The sequence below is a fragment of the Hibiscus syriacus genome, unplaced genomic scaffold (genome assembly GCF_006381635.1).
Source record: "Hibiscus syriacus cultivar Baekdansim isolate YM2019G1 unplaced genomic scaffold, ASM638163v2 tig00110160_pilon, whole genome shotgun sequence".
Taxonomy (NCBI): domain Eukaryota; kingdom Viridiplantae; phylum Streptophyta; class Magnoliopsida; order Malvales; family Malvaceae; genus Hibiscus; species Hibiscus syriacus.
Window position 1 is genome coordinate 1,945,867 of NW_024062608.1, and position 5,232 is coordinate 1,951,098.

A 5,232-nucleotide genomic window follows, 5' to 3' on the forward strand; every position below is an offset into this window, starting at 1 on the left:
CGTGTTTCATATCCTATACTTTCTCGCATGGTGAGAGATATATTGGCTATTCCAATTACATCAGTTGCATCTGAATCATCCTTTAGTATGGGGGTAGAATTTTGAACAAATTATGAGCTTCACTCTTACCAAAAAATGTTGAGATTTTTGTTACAACCCATAATTTGTTGTATGGTTTTGAGCCGGAGGATAAGGATGAAGACTACCTTACTTTGGTTAATGACTCTGCTATGTAAAGGTATGATATAATTATTTTATTTTTTATTTTAATCTCAATATTTCAAACTGTTTATTAATTATTTTAATTTTAATTTTTAGGGTGTTAACGTTAAGTGAAACCATTGGAATTTACGATTCAATCTTGTTTCTTCCGTTTACATGTAACTTTTACTTATTAATTACTTATTGTATTTATTATGTTTAACAGTAACAGAAACAAATTTTTATTGATGTTTTTGTTTTTTTGTAGGATGCTTCTGTCCAAAGTAACACATTCTGATTTTGTTTGATATTAATTTTACTTCCATAAACGGTGTTGAATGTTTGATTATGTAAGAGTTTGGTAAAGTCGGAAATGTTTGGCACTGTTGACCATCGTATTCCCTTTGGCTTTACCGCTGATTAAATGTTTGTTTAATGCAGAAATTCTGCCTGCAGCTGCCTGCTGTTACCTGTTGCTGCCTTTTGTTGCCTGCTATTGCCTGTTGTTGCCTGTTATTGCCTTGTAATTTATTTTGTTGGTTTGACTTAAATAGATTGTTGAAACTGCCATTTTTTCCGAAATAGCTACTCATGTAAAATTATGTTGGTAGCTTTAAAAGTTGCCCGTAATTTAACAATTTTGGCAGCTATTTCGATATAAAAGCTCGATGAAGAAATTTCTGGTAGCAAAGTTAGGCTTTTAGCCTTATAACATTTTTTTATAAGATTTGAGAGCTTTAAAAAACTCTTTTTTTTATCATTTTATTGTATTCAACTTGAATTGACTCAAATGTTATTCAAATTTTATATTAAATGTTATTTAAATTATTATTATCAATTAAATTTATATTTTTTATTATTTTTTATTTACGTTATAATTGTTAGATAATTTTTTATACAAAAATTAAACGGTATAGTTTATATTTATATTTTAGAGAATTAATCACGTTCAATACTAATATTCATTTATTATCAAATTAATTATCATTTCATTGCCAAAATATTTATATTAATAATGTAAAACGTTAATATATATTACATAATAAATACTTTCATTATTAATATTATTTTTTCTTTATATAAATTAAACTATATAATTTATATAAATTAAATTATATTAATTTTCCTTTTCATTATTAATCATGTTTTATCTAATTTACATATAAATAATTTTATTAAATAATTTTATATAATAGGTATATTTATTAATTTAATTATCAAAATAAATATTTTATTATAACATTTAAAAAGTAGTCATATTAATTTTTTAATTACATCATAAGCTAAAAAACTCATAATTTTATTAAAATCTTATAATTTCGTCCATGGTAATATATAAGTCAGGTAAAAATCAGATCATGTTATTAACAAGTCGAATCATTTACATGTCATGTTAAAAACAAGACAGGTTAAAACAGGTCAGGTTGAAAATAGGCCAGGTTGAAAACATGTCGGGTAATACCAATTATTTAACTGGTCAATCTCGGTTTCAGGTTCATATCAGTCGGATGCAGGTCGGTTTCAAGTATCATTTTTTCGGTTCAATTCGAGTTCAGGTCGTTCTCAGGTCGGATGCATATCGGATTCGGATTCACAATTTCCAGGTCCAACTTGTATTTAGGTAAACACCAATTCCGACTCGAGTCGATTTCGGATCGCTACAACGCATGTTAAAATAGTTTTGACTCGAGTCGTTTTAGTTAGTTTTGCAGGTCGGATCAGCTTTTTACAGCCCTACTTAACCCACAATGATTTTGAGGTCTATTAAATTGTTATGGGATAATGATCCTCAATTCATATGTAAGTTGAAATGTGATATATCATTTGATTTATGATTGTATCTAATTTATTTTATACTAAATTACGTCTTATTTATGATGTTTATAAAAGATAAAATTTTACGTTTATATATTATTAATAATTATTAATACTTTAATTATTTTATTTAAATATTATATAAAAATAAAAAATAATATTTATTATTATTTTAAAAAATTATTAATTTTCTTAATTAAATTAAGGCCAGTTGACTCATGAATCTAATATAATTAACTTTGACACATTTGACTTGATATGGTTCATTGATTTTGACCAACTCAACCCGATCCATTAACTTTGGCCTAACTCGTTAACTATCAACCCTTTCGATCGTTGACAATAATTGACTTTGACTATTGATCTTCATTAGATTTGACTGTAGACAAATGTTGACTTTGATTGTTGATTGATGTTGATTTTAACTGTCGACTAACATTAACTTTGATCATTGGCTAACATTAATTGTAACACCCTGATTTGATCCGACCCAAAATTCAGAGGATCAAGACATTACACGAAGTCACCGAAATGACTAACCATTTTTTTAAAATGTTTCATTCAACATCAAAAGCATAATTTAAAATATAAGTAAATTGAGTTTACAAGGGTGGAAAGCTCCCAAAATAACATCCCAAATCAAATGTAATAACAAATATGACAAAATAGAGTTATGGCTCAAATATACATAAGGTAATAGATAATACATGTCCACTAAAATATACTCCAAACATATTTTGGTGCCTCGAACAATCTAGAATATGAACTCGGTGATAAGCAACTCGAGAATGCACATAAGAACTTGCACATATAAACATATTCTGGACGCTGAGCTCACAAGCTCAATGCTACACAAATAATTTACTATACTACGTGCATTCACCATACGTGCATAGTAGCATATATAGTTATAAACACAAACGAATATTAATACACAAACAAGAGTATGCATCATGGTGTAGTGCAGGATCACAGAACATCTGAGACTTACACTTTTCTAGCCTACCCAAGGTACCCTAGATAAGACTCGAGACACTTACATGCACTTACATGCTACATGCACTCAAACAAGCAAGACAAACACATGTAATGACCTACAAATGGTATACGTAAGTTAGAAATGTGTTACCTTACTCTTAAGTTGTAAGAAACCACTTCAAGCTCACCCAAGAACAAACTTCTATTTACCATTACCTTTGGAGGCTTGTCTCACTTCTTTAACTAATCACAAGGTAAAGAATGAGTTACTAACTCCTATAAAGACTTAAGATGTGAATGAACTCAAATTCTAAGTAAAATAAAAGGATTAGAACCATCATCGGGTTCCAAAACTCAAACCCCTCTAAAACAACCACCATGGTCAAACCTTGAGAAGAAGTGCTTGAATAAGAGCTTTATAGATGCTAATCATCTTTTTTACCTTCACAAATCCATACTATGAATGCATGTGAATAAAGTTCTCTCCTTTAGGTTTCAACTTGGGACAAAGAAATAAAAGATGAAGAGGAGTAGAAAACAAAAGAATGGAGAAAATGAGAAGAGAAAATGTACAAATTTTTGTCTCTCTTCTCAGTTGTGACCTCACCAGCATCGAAAATTGGCCTTTTAAACTATAAATGGCTTAATACTTCATTGGTCCTCGCTCGTTTGCCCCCAAATAAAAATATCATTTTTATGGATACATGGGCTCAATCTCAATCCAAAGTAAGCCCACTTAACCTAAAGCTTCCTAATGGATAATTGGGTTCACCTAAAATCCACTCTGGTCAATATGAAATTATTAACCAAAATTCAAGGCGTTACATTAACTTTAATCATTGATTATTGATTTTACATTTTTTGATACCCTGTTATTTCGCCGAAATTTGACCCAAAAGTCCTTTTTTATCCCGTATTATTTTGAATTGCATTTATGTTTAGAATATTTTAAAATTAAAGGATTTATTCTTTAGTTTTATGTTATGAAGGTGGTCACTTATCTCTACGTTGTTCTCCAATAAATCAGGACCACTCCTATTCAACTTAGTTTAACTTCGCACATTTAACTAGAATCACGCTTGAGTGTTGTTAATTGAATTAATGATTTTCTTTCGTTTAAGTATCGTGTTTTAGTGTTCATTTAGTGATATGTTATCGTAGGTTCCACATTGCATGACCTATTATTATCTCATGGAAAGTGTATTATTTAGTCGATACTATTTATAAATATTATAGGTGTGTTTCTCGATTCGTGTTACACTTTATATTTTAATGTCGAATCATGTATGTTTTACCTTTTATGGGATCACATTGTGTATGCGACGACATATATATATGTAATATTTATGTTGTATGATTTTTTATTACGAGCATGTTCTATTTTCTCATTTTATATATGCACGTATGCTTAAATATCTGATTTACGTTATGATTGTAAATGACTCGTACTTATTTATATACTTGGGTTTTGGGATGATATAATGGAAGATTCCTATTTTGAGAATTTTTTTATAGGTTTTGAAGTTCTTCTTTGGTAGGTAAATCCTCATCATGTTTCTTATTTTAGGTCTCCCTTTGGATGGTAAAGTCCTCATCATATACAGTGTAATCGCCATTTTATTACCCAAACCCAACCAGGCCTCAAGCCCAAACATGACCAAAAAATAGCAGACCCGACTCGTGGTACAAACTAAGACTCGACCCAGAATCCTAAACCTAACCCTAGCCCTAGGATAGCCACCCCCTTTTTCCCCACCAAAGGCCACCATTCTCTGCCCTCAATACCATAAAAGCTGCCCCAGCACACCACCAGGCCCCAACTCCACGCCACTAGCATCAGAAAACAACAAGGAAGAAAACAAAGAACAATCATTTCTATTTTTTAGAAAATGGGTATAAAACCCGAGCAACAACAATGTAAAAAGCTCTTGGTTTTTTTTTGGGTTTTGAAACTATGTTGTAACACGGATTTTTCAAAGCAAATAAACAAAGTTCCAAGGTTATTTTTTTTTTCTTTTTTTAATATTGAATAGCTTTTTTTTACTACTCTTAGTATTTTCTTAGATTTACTGAAAATCGACATTTAATCTTGTTTTGAAAAAAAGATGATAACATACATGTACTTCGAATAACAAAAAATAGTTTTTTTGTCAAATATCAATAATAAATCATTTTCAGTAGCAACAACACTAAAAAAATAAAAGAAATAACAGATCCGTTATATTACATGAGTCGGAG